Consider the following 23,932-nt stretch of genomic DNA (forward strand, 5'->3'; position numbering starts at 1 on the left):
AGGGCCCCCCTGAAGACCCAAAGCCCTTTATGGTTTATGTTCCTTTTTCCACCAGTGACCTGTACAACTGGAAGAATCAAAACCCTTCTTTCTCTCAAAACCCGCAAGGACTAATCTCTCTGTTAGAGTCCATTTTCTTTACTCATCAGCCCACATGGGATGACTGTCAACAACTTCTGCAGACCCTTTTCACGTCAGAGGAGAGAGAGAGAATCTGTGCCCAGGGACGGAAACTAGTCGTGGGGCCAGACGGTCTGCCAACCACGGAAGTAGACTGCCTTGAGGCTGTTTTTCCCTTCACCCGACCCCGGTGGGACCCTAACACCAGTCAAGGTAAGGAGGCTCTCGAACGGTACCGCCAGACTCTAATGGGGGCTCTCCGAGCAGCAGCGCGGAGGCCTACAAATATGTCCAAGGTAACGGAGGTGACTCAGGGGGCCACCGAGTCCCCTGCTGCTTTTCTAGAGTGCCTCCAGGAGGCTTACCAGTTATATACCCCTATAGATCCGGAGGCGCCAGAGAACAGGCAGGCAATTAATATTGCCTTCGTCGCCCAGTCAGCCCCAGATATAAGGAAAAAGTTACAGAAGTTAGAAGGCTTTGAGGGAAAGGTACTGAGCGAGTTGGTGGAGGTTGCTCAACGAGTCTTCAATAATAGGGAAAGTTCGGAAGACTTAAACAAAAAAATGGCAAAAGTCCTACTTGCCATGAGTGAGGACCAGACGCGGAATAAAAACCGAGGAGGAGGTCAGAAGTTTGGAGAAAAGCAAGGGGGAGGAAATAAATTATCCGGCAGGAGAAGAGGGTGAAAAGGACCCTCTCTAGGCCAAAACCAATGTGCTTTCTGTAAGGAGCAGGGGCACTGGAAAAACGAGTGCCCGAGAAAATCTTGTCGAGGACCGTCAAAGGTCCTTCTAGAGAAGGAAGACTGACGGGGCCGGGGCTCCACCCTTAGCCCCCAGGAGCCCAGGGTCACTCTTAAAGTAGGGGGCCGAGACATTGACTTTTTAGTGGACACTGGGGCAACTTTTTCTGTGCTCCAGGAAGCAGAAGGCCCTCTATCGCAAAAACGGATCCCAGTTCAAGGGGCCACTGGAGGAATCAAGTCCTATCCATGGACACAGGCCCGGATAAGTAACTTAGGGGAAGGAACCGTTACTCACTCCTTCTTAGTTATGCCTGAGTGCCCTTACCCTCTAGTTGGCCGTGACTTGCTCCACAAGCTAAGAGCAACCATTTCCTTCCGAGACGAAGGGCTGGAAGTAAACTTTCCTAGACAGCCAAGTTCCATCTTAATTACCTGCCCCCTGTCCGAAGAGTACCTCCTCCTAACCGGGGAAGATGCTCATAAACAAGAGACTGAGCTCCTCATAAAGTGGCAGAAAGAAATTCCAGAAGTATGGGCAGAAACCAATCTCCCGGGACTGGCTGGCCACCAGCCCCCAATAGTTGTCCAGCTTCTAAGCCATGCCACACCTGTCCGGATTCGGCAATATCCAATGGGTTACCGAGCTAAAAAAGGAATAGCTGTCCACATTAAGAGACTAAGGGAAGCGGGGATCCTTGTACCCTGCAAGTCCCCTTGGAACACCCCGCTCCTACCTGTCCAGAAACCAGGGACCGAGGACTTCAGGCCAGTACAAGACCTATGAGAGGTCAACAAGAGGGTTGAGACGATCCACCCAACGGTCCCTAACCCATATACCCTGCTTAGCTTGCTTCCTCCCGATCGGAAAGTGTACACTGTACTAGATTTAAAGGATGCCTTCTTTTCACTACCCCTGGCTCCGGTCAGCCAGCCTCTTTTTGCCTTTGAGTGGACAGACCCCGAAGTAGGGGATTCGGGACAATTAACCCGGACTAGGCTGCCCCAAGGTTTTAAAAACTCTCCTACTCTCTTTGATGAAGCCCTTAGCCGGGACTTACTAGAATTCCGGGAAAGACACCCCGAGGTTACTGTCCTCCAATATGTAGATGACATCCTCCTTGCAGCAAAATCCCCCGAGGAGTGCCAGAAGGCTACAAAGGAATTATTAAAAGCTCTCGGGCAGCTAGGATACCGGGTATCAGCAAAGAAAGCACATCTATGCGTTCCCCAAGTCTCTTATCTTGGGTACAATATAACTGAAGGAAAGAGAGCACTGTCTAACAAACGCATCCAAGCCATCCTCCAAATTCCGACACCCTGAACGAAACGGCAAGTCCGGGAATTTTTAGGAGCGGTCGGATATTGCTGGCTGTGGATCCTTGGGTTTGCCGAAATAGCCCGCCCCCTTTATGCTAGCACCGGGGGAAAGGACATAGAACTAACTTGGACTGACAAGGAGGAGGGAGCTTTCCGGGCTCTAAAAAAGGCACTTACCCAAGCCCCAGCCTTAGCACTCCCAGATCTCAGAAAACCATTCCAGCTGCATGTAGCCGAGGCACAAGGGGCAGCAAAGGGAGTGTTAACACAGCGCTTAGGGCCGTGGAAACGGGTCGTGGCTTATCTGTCAAAATGCCTCCATCCGGTTGCGGCAGGTTGGCCTAACTGCCTCCGGGCCATTGCGACCACCGCCTTGCTAGTTAAAGAAGCCTCTAAACTCACCTTTGGGCAAGAATTGCAAATCATCGCCCCCCACGCAGTCGAAACCCTCCTCAAAAGCCCCCCAGACAGGTGGCTCTCTAACGCAAGAATTACTCAATATCAAGTTCTTCTCCTTGACCCATTCAGAATAAAGTTTCTTCAAACCTCAGCTTTAAACCCAGCTACTTTGCTGCCAGAAAATAATCCCAGCCAACCCATTCATGACTGTGTTGAAACCTTAGCATCAACCACCAATCTGCGTGAGGACCTGACCGATCTGCCGCTCCAGGACCCAGACGAAACTCTCTATACTGACGGGAGCAGTTTCATTCAAGACGGGACTCGAGTCGCGGGAGCAGCAGTAGTGACGGCCTCTAAGGTAATATGGGCCCAAGCCCTAAACCATGGGACATCTGCACAAAAAGCTGAGCTAATAGCTCTCACCCAAGCTCTCCGATGGGCCAAGGAAAAAGCAGTGAGCATCTATACAGACAGCCGATATGCGTTCACCACTGCACACATGCATGGGGCCATCTGTCAGGAACGTGGCCTCCTAACCAGCGGGGGAAAGGACATTAAAAATGCCTCAGAAATACTAGAGCTTTTAACAACCCTTTGGCTTCCTAGAGCAGTAGCCATAATCCATTGCAAAGGACATCAAACCTCAAATACGCCCGAAGCAAAGGGAAATGCTTTCGCCGACCAGATGGACAAAGAAGCGGCCCTAAAACCAGTGGGGCCCCTTCAAGTCTTGCCCCTCCTACCACCCCGGGTACTAAAAACTGCCCCAACTTATTCAGACTCTGACATTCATCTAAGTCAAGTGCTCCAAGCTAGAGATGATTCAAAGGGGTGGAAAGTCCTCCCCGACTCTAGAATCCTCCTACCAGAAGCACTGGGAAGAGACTTAATTTTACAAACACATCAGAGTACACACTTAGGGGGGACAAAATTAGCTGAATTGCTAAGAACTGACTTTTACATACCTAAGCTTTTTCAGGTAGCAAAAGAGGTAAGCAGAAGATGCCACGTCTGCGCTCAAGTCAACCCAAGTCATGTAAGTACCCCTGCTACCCCAGGTCACCGCCTAAGAGGTCAGCTCCCAGGAGAGCAATGGGAAATAGACTTCACGGAACTGCCTCCTGGACCAGGAGGATACAAGTACTTACTTGTGCTGGTGGACACCTTCTCAGGATGGGTTGAGGCCTACCCAACTCGGTCAGAGTCAGCCCAGGTAGTAGCTAAAAAATTATTAGCTGAAATTATCCCTCGGATTGGCCTACCGGTAACAATGGGGTCTGACAATGGTCCGGCTTTTATAGCCCAAGTTACCCAGAATTTGGTAAAAGCATTAGGAATCGAATGGAAACTACACTGCATCTATAGACTGCAAAGCTCAGGGCAGGTAGAAAGGATGAATCGGACACTTAAGGAAACCCTCACCAAACTTAAACTGGAGACTGGCAGAAACTGTGTGAGCCTCCTTCCATTTGCCTTGCTCAAAGCTAGGTGTACCCCTTATGTAAAAGGTATTACTCCATATGAAGCCATGTTTGGCAGGCCACCCCCGCTCCTCCCCAAGTTAGGGGAGGAGCAGCTCGCCTCCCTGTCTAACTCTGAACTTCTCAAGTCCCTACAGGCTTTACACTGCAACTCCAAAAGCATCCACCACACCGTCCGCGACCACCACTCAAAACCTGATGCCATGGAAGAAGAAATCCCTACCGCTGAACCTGGGGACTTGGTGTGGATCAAGAAAAGAGACCCCTCCTCCCTCGAAGCACGCTGGGCTGGACCTTATCAGGTGATTCTAAGCACACCGACCGCCGTGAAAGTCGCAGGTAAAAGATTTTGGATACATCACTCACAAATTAAGAGGGCAGACTCGGACCAGAACGCGGAATGGGTTGTACAGAAAACATCAGATCCCTTAAAACTTCGGCTGCGGCGACGTACGCCATTGTGCTAACTCTAGTAACAGTACTAACTGCCAAAAACCCTCATCAAGCCTGTGCCGGTTTGAATGTATTGTGTCCCCCAAATGCCATTATCTTTGTGGTCTTGTGGGACAGACGTTTTGGTGCTGGTTAGATTTGCTTGGAATGTGCCCCACCCAGCTGTGGGTGGTGACTTCGGTGGGATACTCCTATGGAGGTGTGACCCCACCCATTCAGGGTGGGCCTTGATCAGTGGAGCCATATAAAACATGCTGACTCAAAGAGACTGGACGGAGTGCAGCTGTGAGTGACGTTTTGAAGAAGAGCAAGCTTGCTAGAGAGGAATGTCCTGGGAGAAAGCCATTTTGAAACCAGAACTTTGGAGCAGACGCCAGCCATGTGCCTTCCCAGCTAACAGAGGTTTTCCGGACGCCATTTGCCATCCTCCAGTGAAGGTACCTGATTACTGATGTGTTATGTTGGACACTTTATGGCCTTAAGACTGTAACTGTATAGCCAAATAAACCCCCTTTTTATAAAAGCCAGTCCATCTCTGGTGTTTTGCATTCTGCAGCATTAGCAAACTAAAACAAAGCCACTAATTATACATGGCAGTTAACTCGCACCATTGATGGAACAATAGTTAGCCAAATTAGCACTCCTGGAAGCCCTAAATTTGTTTTTGACCTATGTAAACTCTTTGGGAGAACCTGGAATTCGCCACTGAGGGCAAGAGGGGGAAGAGTAGGGGTGAAAGCTTACGGCTGTGGTGCATTGCCCCAGGAACAAGGGCTGTGGTATAGCCAACATTATATCTGCCCGCAGGAAGGTGCCTCAGCGTGCGGGGGAGAGGGCGAATACTTCTGTTACAGTTGGGGTTGTGAAACCATAGCCCCATGGAAAAATGTAGACTGTCTGTTAAGGGTCATGAGGGATAAAAGGCCAGGAGCTCCTACTAAGAACTGTGTAATTGGAGATTGTAACCCTGTTACCTTTGAACCACAGCAGTTTTGGGAGGACTCCCAGTGGTTAGGAGGAAAGACGTGGGGATTGCACCTATATGTAACAGGATATGATCCTGGAGTGCTATTTACTATTCAAAAAAAAGCAATCCCAAAGCCTCTAAATCCAATAGGCCCCCTGGTTCCCATTGCAATCAAAACACCCATAGCAACTCTTTCCGATACCATGAGCCGTCCCTTACCACCTAAGGCAACCCCCCTTCCTTCACCTCCGAGCTCCCGCCAAAAGTCTGTACTCCATACACTTAAACTTATGTTCAAGTTCCTAAATCAGACTTCCCCCAACTTAACTAAAGACTGCTGGTTATGTCTAAACCCCGAACCACCCTACTATGCAGGTCTAGGAGCTAACAGACATATAGGAACAGCTGAAGATGATATCCGAAATATTTCCCTGTCAGATGATCACCAAAACTCACACTATTGTCCCTGGGGCACTACCCCTAAGCTTACTTTAGGTGACTTTCAAGGACAAGGAACATGTTTTCTATCCCCCCAATTCCTTTTGTCAATATCCCCTTATGTTAACTCTTGTGCCTCCAAGACTACCTTTAGCAACAGCTCTGCAAAGCATCATGAATATTACTTAGTAGCACCCAAGGGAACATGGTTTGCCTGCACCACAGGGCTAACTCCATGCTTATACCCCCCGGCTCTCATGCGACCCGGAGCCCCAGGGCTATGCATTCTCGCCCATGTCCTCCCCCAGGTATACTACTATTCTGGGGAAGGGGGTAGGGAACACCTTGGATTAACTAACTTAGAATGGTCAAGCGAGCAGTGCCCATATTAGTGCCAGTGCTTCTCGGGATTGGTGTAGCCAGAGCAACTGCAGTAGGAACCACGGCACTAGTCACAGGAAACCAAAACTTCAAAAGTCTTAGCGCCCAGATTGATCTAGATCTAAAAACCCTGGAGGAGAGTGTCACTAAATTTGAAGAGTCCCTAAGTTCTTTAGCTGAAGTAGTGCTCCAAAACCGACGGGGGCTCGACCTTCTATTCCTGAAGCAGGGAGGGCTCTGTGTAGCCCTAGGCGAAGCGTGTTGCTTCTATACTAACCACTCAGGTGTAATTAAAGGAAGTTTGAGCCAACTCTGAAAAAGACTACAAGATAGGGAAGAGCAAAGGAAAAAGGAGGCAAACTGGTTTGAAAATTTATTTTCTTGGTCCCTATGGTTAACTACCCTAGTGTCAGCAGTCGCTGGACCCTTAATCCTTCTCATATTAGCCCTGATCATAGGTCCTTGTGTTATAAGGTGTTTAATTCAGTTCGTCCAGCGACGCATTCAAAGCGTAAAACTCATGGTTTTGCAGTCTCAATATCATCACCTGTCCTCAGAAGAAACAATGATTTGATTCTCCCTAAAAACCAGTGGGGAATGAAGTGGGGTCCCTTTCCCTTAATCCTAAAACATCTGAAAAGCAACAGTGTTGTGTAAACGGCATTAGGCCATGGGGAGGGGGGAGTGAGACTGGGCCTGTACCAGTTAAAGAAAGCAAAACTTTACCGTTTAGGGGAGGCAAAGCTGCGGTTGCATGCATCAGCCAAGCGTAACCCTTTTAACAATAACTGCTCCAGGTCCAAGTGAAACTTTTTGTAACCCTTTTATGATCAATAGCTGCTCCAGCTCCAAGTGAAACTCTTTGTGAAATTGTTTTTGTGAAATTGTTTTTTATGATCAATAACTGCTCCAGTTCTAAGTGAAACTCTTTGTGTAATTGTTTTTTGTGATCAAGAGCTAAACTGCCAACTCTGCTTCTGTTAGAATAGCTTGCTTGCTTGCGTTTCTAGGATATGGTTTCTGTCTATATAAGGCACCAGCGCACACAGGTGGGGGCTGCTTGCTGAACTCCCTGCACGGAGTGAGAGACGACAGCCGCCTGCTAGCTGGCTAATAAAAGGCTCTTTAAACTCTGTTTGGCTGTCTCGTACTTTAACTCGCGGGCACCGTAACAATACCCAGTTATTGAGACCACATGATTACTAAAAAATTACCACCATTTACCTGATGACAGTATATCCTACTTGGAGGCAAGGTATATAAGAGGAAATTATCAGTCTCCCCAAGTGCATGCTTTTTCAAACCCAAACACATAAAAAGAAAAGGAAAGGAAAGAAAACGCAAATGTTAGAGTCTATTTCCCAGGACCTTACTTCTGAGGCAGGGGCTAAACCTGACCCCCTGGGCCACTGATTAGAGAATTTATAGAGGGAACGGCTCATTTCTAAAGCACCAATTCCCATTTAATTTAGGCCTTGAAGGATGGTGGTAGATAAAGTAACAATGTATTTAAGCATATGGGCTGCAGAGTGAGACTAAATCCGGTTCAATTCACAGTTGCATCACTTAAATCTTTGTATCCTTGTCCAAGCCGCCTCACCTCTCTAAGCCACAGTTTCCTCATCTATGAAGATTGGGAGAGGGGCAGGTAATAACAATACCAATCACATAAGACTGTTGAGAGAATTATTTGAGATATGATGCATGTAAAATGCTTAGCCCAGGGTTTGGCATCTGCATTCCAGGTTGAAGGACAAAATAAATATGGGTCTGGCATTAGGTATATGAGGGAAATTAATAGCAGATAACACTGAAAAGGTTTCAGTATGGGTCATGGAACGCCCAGAATGCCATATTAAAGAACTGGAATATATTTCATAGTCACTGGGGAGGCACAGAAGGTTTATGACCTGGCAAGTCCAAACACCCTCAAATATAAGCACAAAGACATAGACACACACATACCCACACACAAAGACCATACCATAGGCACACACAGAGAGAAAGAGGTGTCAATTTTAAAATGGAAAAATAAATAAATTCCTTTAAGCAATCAGAACTCACAGGGGTGGTCATATTATGTCTGTCCAGACCCATCGTCAGCTTTGCTCATGCTAACATAGTCCATTGTTTTTATAAAATTATTATTACAATAATATTCACATTTATTTGTACACTTTCTGCTGAAACTTTAAAGTACTGTCATTAGACTTACTGTGAACCTGCAATTACAGAAGAGTAGCTGTTGTTACTCCTACAGTCTAAATTGTTTCCCAGAGTTTGAAATGCTGAGGATTAAAAGCTAAATAAAATTTCAGCTTAGAGAGGGCGGTGCACCTAGGGTAGGCTGTTCCCATGCCGAGCAGCGGTCGCGGGACGGGTGGGGAGATGCGGGGGAAGGAGGGCTGGGAAAGTTGAGGTCGCGCTGCGGCTGGGTCTCGGGCCTTGAGGGCTCAGGCTCGCTGCGGCGGCGGTGGCCTCAAGAAAAGGCGGCGGGGTGGGGGGAAAGGAGGACCTGGGACCGCGATCCTGCAGCCCTGGAGGAGGAGGCGGAGGCCGCGGAGGGAGAGATTTGTCTGGGCGGCTGGACACTCCTGCCGTCCCCGCCTGGAATCATGACCTGGGGCTGAAGTTGCTGCTGCTGCTGCTGCTGCTGCCGCTGCCGCTGCTGCAGCCGCCGCCGCCGCCTCCGCCGCCGCCGAGACCGTGCTGCCCGCGGTAAGAAGAAAACATAACATATAGACCATCTTCTGGCAGAAGATGATAGATTTGTATCAGAAACGGGAGGCGCTGGAAGCCAGGAATCAAAAGTGAAGAAATTCTGCAAGCCCTTGGGTTCTCATCACCGTAACCATGCCAGAAATGACAGAGAATGAGACTCCTACAAAAAAGCAGCACCGAAGGAAAAACCGCGAGACACACAATCAATGGAGAGACACAGAAGAAAATCAGTGCTGGGATCAACAGGAGAGCTGATCCCATGTTTCCCTGCCCTGAAACAGAGCAAGATATGATCTTGGACCAAACCTTTAAATATATAACAGAAATGAAAAGACAAAATGATGAACTGCTTAATGGAGGAAACAATGAACAAGCTGAAGAAATTAAAAAGCTATGGAAACAACTGGAAGAAATACAAAAAGAAAATGGCCTATACATTGAATTACTGAAAGCAAATGACATATGCTTATATGATAACCTTACAATCCACTGGAAGAGAAATCTTAAAAATTCAAAGGTCTCTTGTTATTCCTAGCCACCGGGTTCAAAAAAATATCATTGTTTATTCAAACGGGACTCAGCTTGGTGGAAACAGCCAGGGAACAGCTGTTCAGGGGATAACCTTTAATGTTGGTCGTAATTTACAGAAGCAAACTGCCAATATGGTGCCAGTTCAGAGGACTTGCAATCTTGTGATTCCTGTGTCTATTTCTGGAGTTTACCCTTCTGAAAACAAGCCATGGCATCAGAGCACAGTTTCTGCATTGGCTGCCAAACAGCCTGTTCCTCTTTGTCTTCCTGCTACCATTTCTGCTCAAAATATTCTTGAGCTTTCTACCTCAGAAAGCGAATCGAGTGTGCTTGGTGCCACCACTGGCTCACTGATTGCTGTTCCAGTTGGGCCTGAACCTCACCAACATCGTTCCTTGCACACATCTCTAAATGATCAAAATCCTGAAAATATGAATGGGCAAGAGAGCCCTAAACTGTTGAAGAAAATGGTCTCTTGTGCTACAAGCCTCCCCTCCAGCTCCTCAGCTACTGCCACTGAAGTGCAGCATGGAAGCAAGCCCTGTCTGAGTATACAGGACTGCAGAAGTGATTTGCAAAACACCTTTGCTGTTTTGGTTGCCACCACAGACTGCTCCCAACATCCCAGATCTGTAGGTAATTCTTTTCCAGTGAACATTAGCAAGGGTACAGACTTGACAAGTAGTTCCACAGTGGTGGTACCATCAGCCCCTGACATAGGGTAGACCGTCACTCCTGTAAGCACTCTTTCTGAAAATCCTTTGGATAGTGGTTGGACTCTTTCTTGTTCTTTGCCATCTTCGAGTGTTAGTGCTTTAGATTTGAAAAATATTAATAGCCTTACCTGGATTTCCTCAGCTGTAAACACACAGACAATGTGGACTACTTTGCAATTGGCAGGAATCACCATTCAGTCCTTAAGCCAGACACCATCTACCATTGTGACCCCCGTATTAAATGAGTCTGGAACCAGCCCCACTGCAGTCAACCACAGTAGACATGTGGCTACAGGCATCAACTTGAACAATTCCTTTCCAGCAAATGGGCAGTTAGTTGAGCAAGTTGTTGTAACCTTGCCTTCATGTCCATTTATGCCTATGCAGCCGCTAATTGCCCAGCCACAAGTTAAATCTCAGCTTCCAAAAAATATCCTTCCATTGAATTTGGCAATGCAGATGATTCAGATGGTTCAGCCAGTTGGGTCGCCTGTTAATGCAGCTCCAGCTAATCCAAATGTTGTCATTCTTCAGCCACCTAGGACCACCCTGTGCTCAACAGTGGTGAGGGCAGAGGTTGCCAACCAAACAGTAGGTCCATAGATAGTGGTCATACAGGCAGCTAATCAGAATCCTTTGCCACTCCTCTCTGCTCCACTTTCTGATTCCGTTTGACTCCCTGTCAATGGAGCCAGTGCTATAATAGGGTCTAATAATTCAGTGCAAGAAGTTTCAACCCCACAAACTTTTGGAGGAAAGCATCTTGTCCACATTTTACCAAGACCTTCCTCTTTATCAACATCTAATTCAACACAAACTTTTTCTGTTACCGTGTCAAGCCAACAACAGCATCAGACCATTTCTTTAAATGGACAGCTCTTTGCTTTTCAGCCTGTGATGTCTTCATCAGGAACTACAAATCAAACCCCTATGCAAATCCTTCAAGCCACCACCAGCAAAGATCCAAATACCAATGTTGCCCTGAATACTTTTGGTGCTTTGGCCAGCCTCAGTCAAAGCATATCACAGATGGCTGGGCAAAGGTGTATACAATTGTCTATTAGCCAGCCTGCCAATCCTCAAACTGCTGCAAATAGTCAAATCACCATGACTAACTGTTTCATTAACAACTAGTGTAGTGCCTCCTGTGACAAGAGATAATTCAGCCACACTACCCAGTACTTATAATCTAGTGACTACTCCTTCAATGAATGCTGTAGCTTGTTTGCCATCTAATGTGAAGTCAAAAGGTTGAGTAAGAAGCCAGGTATAAAGAAACACTTTAACAGCTATCAAGTCAGCAGGCCCTCTGAATCCAGCCAGAGATGTGGGAAACTTAGACTGTCCTAGCACTGAAGGCGCACAAGAGCCATCATGGAATGATGAACTGTTGGAAAACCTCCCTGTTTTGTTACCATCTGTTGCTATGTCCCAGGCAAATAGTGTAAGTGTTTCTGGTTCACATTCTTTGGAAGTTCTGAATTCTGAACCAGTGTTATCTGATTCTGTATCCAAATCTAAGTCAGCAGAAAAGTCTAGCTCACCCTCCCAAGAGTCTGTAACAAATGAACATTTTGCAATGGCCCCAGCAAAATCCAAAATTCTACCCTCATTTTGCATTGAGGGACATCTCAGGATAAGACAACAACTAGTTTTGCATTGCCAGCTGCTGCCACATCGTGCACTTCAGCCAACATGTTGATTCCGTCTCCAAACGATGTACACGTTTTGGTTTCTCAGGTCTCTGGTTTGTCATCTACTACAAGCACTACAAGTACTGGCTGTGTTTCTGAGATAGAAATCATTGCTGAATCTTGCAGGACTGAGCAAGATTCAGCAAATACAACACAAACCTCAGGTCTCTTAAAGGGGCCAGGTTTAAATGCATTGTTATCTGATTTTACTAAAGAGAAAGACCCTCAGAAAACATCTCTTTCAGTCCAGGTGGACATTACTGACTTTTCTTCCGAAAATTCTAAAATAGTTGATTCAAGTGTACATTTGCATCCCAAATAGGAACTATTGCTGATGAACAGTGATGGTAGAGTTCCACCACAGCATCATTCCTACCTCCCTGATCAGGAGGTTATTAATGTTCTTTGCTCACCAGTAGGCAGGCTGACTCTCCTGTGTCAACCAGATCTGGCAGTACTCATAGTTTCTCAGTTGCATCCATTCTTCCTGAAAGAACTAGAGAGGCTGTGACCAGCAGTACAACAAATAATACATGTGACAGCTGTACCTTTGTAGAACAAACTGATACAGTAGCTCTTGCAGCAAGAGCTATTTTTGATCAAAAGAACCTGGAGAAGGGAAGAATTGGCATCCAGGCTGATATAAGGGAAGCTTCTTCCAAGCCTTCTGAGACATCATCTTTAGAGGGTGACTAGCCTTTCAAAACACAGATACTTAAAGAGAATGGTGCAGGACAGGCAGAAGCAACACCAAATGAATTCAATTCTCAGGATTCAATTGAAGCAACTGTGGATAGGCCCCTTGAAAAACCTAGTTGTTCTGTAGGAATTAAAACATCAAATTCCTCTTGACAGGTTTCATCTTTTCAGCCACCAACCATCACCAGTTTAAGTGTGAATAAGCTTATCCATCAGAGCAACATCAGCCATCCTCTAGTCAGCTGTGCCGGTTTATCCCAAACTTGAGAGCAAATGACTGGTCCTGCAACTGTTAACCTGATGGTTTCATCCAGCTCCTATGGCAGTCAACATCCTGGACCACCTCTGATGACTGAATATTCCCAAGAACAGCTTAATACTATGACTAGTACCATACCAAATTCACAGATTCAAGAGCCACTCTTAAAGCCAAGTCATGAAAGCCATAAAGATTCTGCTAAGTGTGCTGTCCAAGATGATCTTTTACTTTCTTCAGCTAAATGTCAAAAGCATTGTCAGCCAGCCCCACACAGGCTTTAAAATATGTCCCTGATGAGCTGAACACATTTCTAATCAAACTCAAATGATGGTTGGTCAGATCTCTCCCAACTCTTCAAACTCAGTTGTGCCTGTTAGCAACCCAGTTCATGGAGACGGCCTTACATGGTTATTTCCACCTAGTAACAACTTTGTTGCCCCTGTATTTAGGTAGACTGAAGTTCAATGCACTTCTCAGCCTTCAGTTGCTGTGCAGCAGCAAACCCAGGCAAGTCAATACCTACGGGTCCTGCAACAGCATGTTTCAACTCAAGGGGTATCTCACCTTCATAGTAAACATCTCTACTTAAAGCAGCAGCAACAGCAAGCATAGCAGTTAAGAGAGAGGCATCACCTGTATCAACTGCAGCATCATGTACCTCATGCAGAGAGCTCTGTCCACTCTCAGCCCCATAATGTCCACCAACAGAGAACTCTCCAACAGGAAGTTCAGATGCAGAAAAAGAGGAATCTCATTCAAGGTGCTCAGGCCTCTCAGCTTTCCTTACAATCAAAGCACCATAAAACCAATCAATCCTGACCTAAGGGTGGTCAGTCACATCCCCACCATCAACAGATGCAGCAACAGATGCAACAACACTTTGGAAGTTCCCAGCCAGAGAAGAGCTGTGATAACCCTTCAACAAGCCAGAACCACCACAGCCATCCTCAGAACCATCTTAATCAAGATATAACGCTCCAGCAGCAGGATGTTGGAAGCAGATAGCAAGGTTCAGGGGTTTCTTCTGAACATATGATGTCTGGGCATAATACAATGCAGAGACTTTTCACCTCAAGAGGTTTAGAGCATCAAATGGTGTCCCAGCCTAGTATTGTAACCAGACCTTCAGACATGACCTGTACTCCACACAGGCCAGAGAGAAATAGAGTTTTCAAGTTATTCTGCTGAGACACTCATTTGAAATACTTCTTCCAATTCAGAGAATGGGTATATCAATTCAGGGTTCTAGAGTTTTGGATCCACTCAAAATGAGGAGTTATCTTGATGTTCCCACAAATAAGAGTTTGGCCATTCATAATATGCAGAGTTGTGTGGACCATACCATTGCCTCAGAGATCTGCCTTTCTGATTGTCAGACATTTAAGACAGGTGGAGCCAGTCAGCAGCTCCAGTGTAATTTTGAAGTACAACCTTCAAGAAATAATGAAATAGGTAACTCTGTATCATCATTGAGGAGTATGCAATCCCTGGCTTTTCAAGTTAGTCAAAACACTGCTCCACAAATTTACCATCAAAAGAGATTACTGTATGCACAAGTTCAGAGCATTCCTACAGGAAATGCAATTCCACCAAGGGATGATGAAAGTACAGGCCACCAAAGTTTCATGCAGAGTTTACTTGTCCCTCACCTCAGTGATCAAGTCATTGGGAGACAGAGATCACTCTCAGAACTTCAGAGGAATACACAGTGTGGTCAATCCTCTGCAATTGAATACAAATGTCCTCCAACTCATGAAATTGTCCATATTAGAAGAGAGGGTAAGAGTCAGAATAGGGAAAGTTGTGACATGTCCTTAGGTACAATTAATGCCAGGAACAGCACCTTGAATATTCCTTTTTCAAGTTCTTCTTCCTCAGGAGATAGTCAAAGTCAAAACACAAGTCCCAATATTTCTGTACAGAAGTCTAATCCCACAAGGATTACTGACAGTCATGGAACCAAGGGCCCCATGAACCCCCCGGTCACAGCCAACATGCATGGGGCTGCAAGGCCAGCGTTGCCACATCCGTGTTTCATGAAAATGCTGATCAAGGGCTTCCTACACGTCAAGCTAATTCTTTGGTTCCCCAGTGATCAAGGAATCCTCTGCAAGACAGCAGTGATCCCAAATTCATCAACCTGAAAGGAATCATTCTGGAAACCAAAGACACGGTAATGTCTTTGATCCAAGTCTTTTCCCATCTTCCTCTGTCTGCTAGTGGCAGTATGATTCTTGGACACCAACAACACACTACAGAGAAGAGAGGAAGTATTGTTTGTTTTATGCCTGATAGCCCACAAGTACCTAAAGATAATTCAGCTCCTGATCAGCATAGGCTATTACAAAATTTTGGTTTTCCTTTTATTCCTGAAGCTGGCATGAATCCACCAATAAATGCTAATACTTCTTTCATTTCACAGATTACTCAGCCCAGTGCCTTTCAAACCTCAGTCCTAATCCCAGTAGATCCCCAAAATACTCTAACCTCTTTCTGTCCTCCATACTTCCCTGCTCATCCAATACATCCAATGATATTTCGATTCCCTAGTTTTCTAATCAAATGTCCTCAAATCCTAGCACTGAGAAAGTAAACAGTGGAAGTTTAAATAACCGATTTGAATCAATTTTATCTACTCGCAGACCCGTTGGTTTTGCTCAACCAAGTTTTCCTCTTCTCCCTGATATGCCACCAATGCACATGACCAACTCTCACTTATCCAATTTTAATATGACATCTTTGTTTCTGGAAATAGCTACAGCTCTTCCTGATGGCTCAGTGTGCCGGTTTGAGTGTATTGTGTCCCCCAAATGCCATTATCTTTGTGGTCTTGTGTGGGGCAGAAGTTTTGGTGCTGGTTGGATTTGCTTGGAATGTGCCCCACCCAGCTGTGGGAGATGATTCTGATGAGATGTTCCCATGGAGGCGTGGCCCCGCCCATTTGGGGTGGGCCTTGATCGGTGGAGCTATATAAATGAGCTAACTTGGGGGGAGAAAACTGAGTGCAGCTGGGAGTGATGTTTTGAAGAGGAGCAAGCTTGCTAAAGAGGAACGTCCTGGGAGAAAGCCGTTTTGAGGCCGGAGCTTTGGAGCAGACGCCAGCTGCCTTCCTAGCTAACAGAGGTTTTCCGGACACCATTGGCCATCCTCCGGTGAAGGTACCCGATTGCTGAGGTGTTACCTTGGACGCTTTGTGGCCTTAAGACTGTAACTGTGTAGCAAAATAAACCCCCGTTTTATAAAAGCCTATCCATCTCTGGTGTTTTGCATTCTGCAGCATTAGCAAACTAAAACACTCAGCAAGGTCACCTTTGCTTACAATAGCAAACTACTCTGCCTCTGACTCTTCTAAGCAGTCCTCAAACAGACCTGCCCACAATATAAGCCATATTTTAGGGCATGATTGCAGTTCAGCTGTTGAAATACTGATAGATTAAATGTAAGTCGGGTGAAATTATAAGTGAATTTGTGTGTGCATGCATACGTACTGTTCTAGTTTGCTAATGCTGCCAGAATGCAAAACACCAGAAGTGGATTGGCTTTTATAAAAGGGGGTTTATTTGGTTAGAAAGTTACAGTCTTAAGGCCATAAAGTGTCCATCAACAAAGGTTACCTTCACTGGAGGATGGCCAATGGTGTCTGGAAAATCTCTGTTAGCTGGGAAGCCACCTGGCTGGCATCTGCTCCAAAGTTCTGGTTTCAAAATGGCTTTCTCACAGGATGTTCCTCTCTAGGCTGCAGTTCCCCAAAAATGTCACTCTTAGTTGCTCTTGGGGTGTTTTGTCCTCTCTTAGCTTCTCCGGAGTAAGAGTCTGCTTTCAACAGCCATCTTCAAACTGTCTCTCATCTGCAGCTACTCTCTCAGCTTCTGTGCATTCTTCAAAGTGTCCCTGTTGGCTGTAGTTCCTCTTCAGTATGTCACTCTCAGTTGCTTTTCAAAATGTCACTTACAGCTGCACTGAGTTTCTTCTGTTTGTCAGCTCATTTATATGGCTCCAGTGATTTAATTTAGACCCACCCTGAATGGGTGGGGTAACACCTCCATGGAAATTATCCAGAGTCATCATCCACATTTGGGTGGGGTGCATCTCCATGGAAACACTCAAAGAATTACAATCCAATCAACACTGATATGTCTGCCCACACAAGATTACATCAAAGATAATGGCGTTTGGGGGGACATAATACATTCAAACTGGCATACATACTGTACATGAAGAGTGAGATTGTGTATGTCTTTGTGCTTATATAATTAATTTTCAGTTTTATTCTGAATGTAGGGATGCCATATCGTGATGATGCAGATTGTCAAAAAACAAAAAAGATTTTTGAAACTGCATGGTCAGGAAGCTAAGTATAGCTTTTCCATATGACCCAGCTATTCCATTACTAGGTATATACTCAGAGGAACTGAAAGTTAAGACACAAACAGAAATTGTAAACCAATGTTTATCTTGGCATTATTCACAATAGCCAAGAGACGGAAACAGCCCAAATGTCCATCAACATACGAGTGGATAAACAAACTGTGGTACATACACATGATGGAATATTATGCAGCTGTAAGACAGAACAAAACCAGAACATATAATAATGTGGATGAACTTGAGGACATTAAGTTGAGTGAAGTTAGCCAGAAACAAAAAGACAAATACTATGTGGTCTCACTATTATGAACTAACATTAATGAGCAAACTTTGAGAGTTAAAAGCTGATAACACAGGCTCTCAGGAGATATAGGGTAGAGATCGAGCATTTGATGCTGAAGGACTACAGAATGTTCAGCAGGATTGACTGTATAGATCCAGAAATAGCTTAATACTGTGTGATGGTAACACAATATTGTAAATACAATGAACAAAGATGTCCATGAGTAAAGCTGAAAGAGGTGGGCTAGGGGCATGTATGACACCAGAGGTAAAGATATATGATAAGGACTGGGGCTGTATTAGTTAGCAAAAACTGGAGTGGTCAATGATTGTGACTGTATGAATATAAAAGTGTACTTGCATGTGGGAGAACAAATTAATGTCAACCATGCAGAGTGTTGGAAAGGGGATGGTATTGGTGAGAAAATATAATCAAAGCAAACTGGAGTCTATGGTCAACTATAACATTGTAATATGCTTCCATTAAATGTAACAAAGGCAATATACCAAAGCTAAATGTGTATGAGAGGGGATATAAGTGAGGGATATGGGATTCTTGGTAGTGGTGCTGTTGTCTGACCCTACTATTGCATTGTATTGTATGATATTTTTCTTATCTTTTTTATTATTCATTAAAAAACTTTTTTCACAGTAATCAATATGTTCAAGTGCTGACAGTGGTGACAAATGCACAACTGTATGATGATACTGTGAACAACTGATTGTACACCGTGGATAATTATATGGTATGTGAATATATCTCTATAAAATTGTAGAGAAAAAGATAAATAGGGATAAAAGTGCTGGAGAAAACATGGAGAGAGGGATGTATGTATTTACTGTTGGTTAGGAGGAAGAATGGTATAGACTTTCTGGAACACAGTGAGGTGGTTCCACAAGAAGCTAAGTATGTGGGTACCATAAGATCCTGCAGCCTCATTAGGGGACATATACTTGGAGTATCTGAGGGCAGGGACATAAATGCACATTTGCACACTGGTGTTTATGGAGACAATATGTATGATTTTCAATGGGTGGAGGTGGCCTAAGGGTACATCGACTGAGGAACAGAATGGTGAACTGTTGTGTGTGCATACAATGGAATATTGAGCAACTGCAAGAAGTGAAGCTGTGAGACATGCAACGAGGTGAATGGCTCCTGTAGACAGCATTTTGAGTGAAGTACACCAGAAACAAAGGCAAACACTATAATGCCTCACCAATATGGACTAACTACAATATGTAAACTCAGAATTGAATCTTAGAGCACAGCTTACCAGGGGAACACTTATTGTAATGGTCCCTAGATTGTAAGCTCTTACAGCAGTCAAATCTATTCGTGAATTGTAATGGCTATCTCCAGATTCTGACATACTGATCCCTTTGTGTATAAACTGATCAATCCCTGGAACTTTGGGTATCTGTGTGACACCTGAAACTCAGAGCTAGAACTCAGCAGATATGAATGTCAGTATTAGCACCTAGAGCAACTGTTTAAAAAGCTGAACAAGAGTCCAGACTTCAATTAGAGATATGAATGAAGCAGATGTGGTTAGGACCAGGGCAATTGGGCCAAAGGGTAAAGGACAATACTGACTGTGTTTTAAAACTTCAAATTCCATGTGAGACCAAGGGAAGAGATGTTGGTGCAAGATCTATATTTCCTAAACAATTTAACTCATACAGTTTGTTCAAATACCATAATTACATGGAACTGAGACTGGTAGGTTTGTATAGGTTAGTGTGAAATAGTGAGACTTCCAAAAGTAATGTGGGCAAAGAATAAAAATATATATGCAGGAGCTTGGGCAAGATGGTGGCATAGAGAGGAGTGGAAGCTAAGTAGCCCCCCTGGAACAACTAAAAAGAACCAGAAACAACTAGCAAATAATCCAGAATAACTGCGGGGGGACAAACGAGACTGACCACTCATCATACACCAACCTGAATTGGGAGGAATGCCCAAGATCACAGCATAAAATCTGTAAGTAAAACCTGCAGATACAAGTCATGAGACCCCCTCCCCCATAGCCTGAGCTGCAAAGCCTCATGGTTCCAGAGAGAAGCTCTCTCCCAGCAAGTGAATATAGCTGAGCTACAACTGGGGTTTTAAGTAGCGAGTGTGAACTGCTCACTACAGGTACGCATCCCCAAAAAACAGAGGCTTTGGGTGACAACTGACCTTGGAGAGCCAGAGGGTCGCCTTGGACTAGGTCTGAAGGGGACTATCTGTTTCTTTTTTGGCTCAGTGGAGAAAGCCCCAGTCATTTTCAGTTTCCAGGGCTGTGACTCAGAGAAGGGTGGAGACAGCACAAGCAGGGAGAGAGACCATTGAAATGCTAATGACCCCCCCCAGGGGGTCTATCTTCTCTAAGAGGAAAGGGGTGGGGCCCTTTCCATTCAGAACCAGAACCCAGAGTCTGGGGGAACACGGCCATACCTCCTCACACCAATCAAGAATTATAGGCTAATAGGCATCACCTGCTGGGCAGAAAAGCACAGTGACCTAAGGCATCACAGGGTGGAGCAATTTTCTAAGACACACCCTCAGGGAAACCAGATACTGAATATTTCTTCCCTCTGGAACCTGAGCCTGTTCTGGTCTGGGAAAACCTGATTTGGATAACCAAGGAAACCATGCCTAGACAACAGAAAATTACAACCTACACTAAGATAAACAAAGTTATGGCCCAGTCAAAGGAACAAACATACACTTCAACTGAGATACAGGAATTTAAACAACTAATGCTAAATCAATTCAAAAAGTTTAGAGAAGATATTGCAAAAGAGATAGAGGCTGTAAAGGAAACACTGGGCATACATAAGGCAGAAATCAAAAGTTCAAAAAAACAACTAGTAGAATCTATGGAAATGAAAGGCAAAACACAAGAGATGAAAGACACAATGGAAACATACAACAGCAGATCTCAAGAGGCAGAAGAAAATACTCAGGAACTGGAGAACAAAACACCTGAAAGCCTACATGCAAAGGAGCAGATGGAGAAAAGAATGAAAAAATATGAGCAACGTCTCCGGGAACTTAAGGATGAAACAAAGTACAATAATGTATGTATCACTGGTGTCCCAGAAGGAGAAGAGAAGGGAAAAGGGGCAGAAGCAATAATAGAGGAAATAATTATTGAAAATTTCCCATCTCTTATGAAAGACATAAAATTACAGATCCAAGAAGCACAGCGTACTCCAAACAGAAGAGATCTGAATAGGCCTACACCAAGACACTTAATAATCAGATTATCAAATGTCAAAGACAGAGAGAGAATTCTGAAAGCAGCAAGAGAAAAGTGATCCATTACATACAAAGGAAGCTTAACAAGACTATGTGCGGATCTCTCAGCAGAAACCATGGAGGCAAGAAGGAAGTGGTGTGATATATTTAAGACATTGAAAGAGAAAAACTGCCAACCAAGAACCCTATATCCAGCAAAGCTGTCCTTCAAATATGAGTGAGAGCTCAAAATATTTTCCGACAAACAGACAATGAGAGACTTTGTGAACAAGACACCCGCCCTACAGGAAATACTAAAGGGAGCACTACAGAGTGATAGAAGACAGGAGTGTGTGGTTTGGAACACAATTTTGGGAGATGGTAGCACAACAATGTAAGTACACTGAAGAAAGATAACTATGAATACAGTTGAGAGAGGAAGGTTGGGAGCATGTGAGACACCAGAAGAAAGGAGGAAAGATAAAGACTGGGACTGTGTAACTTGGTGAAATATGTTGTTTTACGAGGGAGAACAAGCAAATGTCAACCTTGCAAGGTGTTAAAAATGGGGAGGCATTGGGGGAGGGAGGCAATTAACATAAACTAGAGACTGTAGCTAATAGAATCATTGTATTATGCTTCCTTTAATGTAACAAAGGTGATATACCAAGGTAAATGCAGATAAGAGGGGGGGATAGGGGAGGCATGTTAGACACTTGACATTGGTGACATTGTCTGATTCTTTACTCTACTTTGATTTAAGGTTATTTTTCCTTTTGCTGCTTCCTAGCTGTCATTTTTTTTTCCTCTTCCTTTTGCCTCTCTACCTTCTTTGACTCTCCCTCCTGCCTTGTGGAAGAAATGTAGATGCCCTTATATAGATAGTGGTGAAGGTGGTGAACACATAAATATATGACCATACAGAGAACCATCAATTATTTACTTAGGATGGAATGTATGGTGAGTGAACAAAACCATATTTAAAAAAAATGGGTTGATGACAAAACCTCAAAGGCAATATACTGAGTGAAATAAACCAGTCACATAAGGACAATTATTGCAGGGTCTCACTGACAGGAACTAATTATAATATGACATAGACATGAAATATAAGGTACCAAGATATAGGATGAGGCTTAAGAATGGGGAGCAGTTGCTTAGTATGAGCAGAATGTTCAACTAGGATGAACTTAAATGTTTGGAAATGAACAGAGGTGTCAGTAGCAGGATGTGAGAATAACTAACAGTGCTGAATGGTGCATGAATGAGGTGGAAAGGGGAAACTCAGAGTCATATATGTCACCAGAAGGAAAGCTGGAGGCCAAAAGATGGGAATGTATAAAATTGAATCCTGTGGTGGGCAATGTCCATGATCAACTGTAAAAATACTAGAAATCGCTTCCATGAACCAGAACAAATGTATGACAATACAATTAGAAGTTAATAATAGAGGAGCATATAGGGAAGAAATATATACTTATTGCAAACTATACACTACAGTTAGTAGTATTTCAACATTTTTTCATAAACAGTAACAAATGTACTATACCAACACTATGAGTCAACAATTGAGGGGGTTGGTTAGGGATAGGGGAGGATTAGAGTTTCCTTTTCTTTTTTTCTTTTTTCATCTTTCACTTTATTTCTTGTCTGGAGTAATGAAAAGTTTCTAAAAATTGAACAAAAATTAAGTGTGGTGATGGATGCACAGCTGTATGAGGGTACCCAGGGGCAAGTGATTGTACACTTTGGATCTTTGGATAATTGTATGGTATCTGAACAATCCCAATAAAAATTAAAAAGGAGAAAAAAATATATATGCAGGGCCTCCCTGAGGGGGTGGGGGAAAATGCAGAGATGTTGGGCTTCTTCACTTGGATTGTTGCTGATGTTCTCACAAACATTGAGGACTGGCAGTTTGGTGTGCTGAGTCCTCCATCTTGGGACTTGCCTTATGAAGCTTGTTACTACAAAGGAGAGGCTAAACCTGCTTATAATTGTGCCTAAGAGTCTCCCCCTGAGTACCTCTTTGTTGCTCAGATGTGGTCCTCTCTCTGTAGCTAAGACAACTCAGCAGGTAAACTCCTATGTGGGATCTGACTCCCAGGGGTGTAAAGCTCCCTGGCAATGCAGGATATGTGTCCCAAGGATGAATCTGGACCCAACATCATAGGATTAAGAACATCTTCTTGACCAAAAGGGGGATGTGAAATGAAACAAAATAGTTTCAGTGGCTGAGAGATTCCAAATGGAGTTGAGAGGTCACTCTGGTGGGCATTCTTATACACTATATAGATAACCCTTTTTAGGTTTTAATGCATTACAATAGCTAGAAGTAAATACCTGAAACTATCAAACTGCAACCCAGTAGCCTTGACTCTTGAAGATGATTGTATTGCAATGTAGCTTACAAGGGGTGACAGTGTGATTGTGAAAGCCTTGTGGAACACACTCCCCTTATCCAGTATATGGATAGATGAGTAGAAAAATGGGGTCAAAAACTAAATGAAAAATAGGGTAGGGGGATGATTTGGGTGTTCTTTTTTACTTTTATTTTTTATTCTTATTTTTACTTTTTCTGGTACAAGGAAAATGTTCAAAAATAGATTGGGGTGATGAATGCACAACTATATGATGGCACTGGGAACAGTTGATTGTACACCACAGATGACTGTATGATATGTGAATATATCTCAATAAAACTGAATTAAAAAAAAACAGAAAAAAAACTGCAAGGTGTGCTTTCTTATTTCCCAAACAGACTTACATTTACAAGTTTTATGTATCTTTTATTCCTTAAATACAAATTGACTGAAAGTTTGGGGAGATCACCTTGGCATGTGCTGGGTGATAGGAAGGAACCTAGATTTTAAAATTGATTGTTGATAATTTGTAAATTAGATAGTTGAGTTGCTATCCAAAAATATAGACAAACTGATATAATACAATGGCTCATAACCAAATTCTGGCTAATGTCAGCATCTAGAGTAGTTTCTTATACATGGCAGGCACTGAATTAATGTTGAATCATATGTCCATGGTTACAGTCAGGCAGTTAGCAAATAAATGAATTATGTATAATCAGCCTTCTTTCCCAAAGTTTGATTCAAGTAGAGGCTTCTATTTTGA

At 44.1% G+C, this 23,932-nt stretch overlaps 1 pseudogene; it reads left to right on the forward strand.

Annotated features, from left to right (window-relative positions):
* The first annotated feature begins 13,980 nt into the window (after positions 1-13,980).
* Positions 13,981-16,364, forward strand: LOC119522211 (annotated as a pseudogene).
* The last annotated feature ends 7,568 nt before the right edge of the window (positions 16,365-23,932 follow it).

Source organism: Choloepus didactylus, chromosome X (assembly GCF_015220235.1).
Source record: "Choloepus didactylus isolate mChoDid1 chromosome X, mChoDid1.pri, whole genome shotgun sequence".
In the NCBI taxonomy this organism is placed as follows: domain Eukaryota; kingdom Metazoa; phylum Chordata; class Mammalia; order Pilosa; family Megalonychidae; genus Choloepus; species Choloepus didactylus.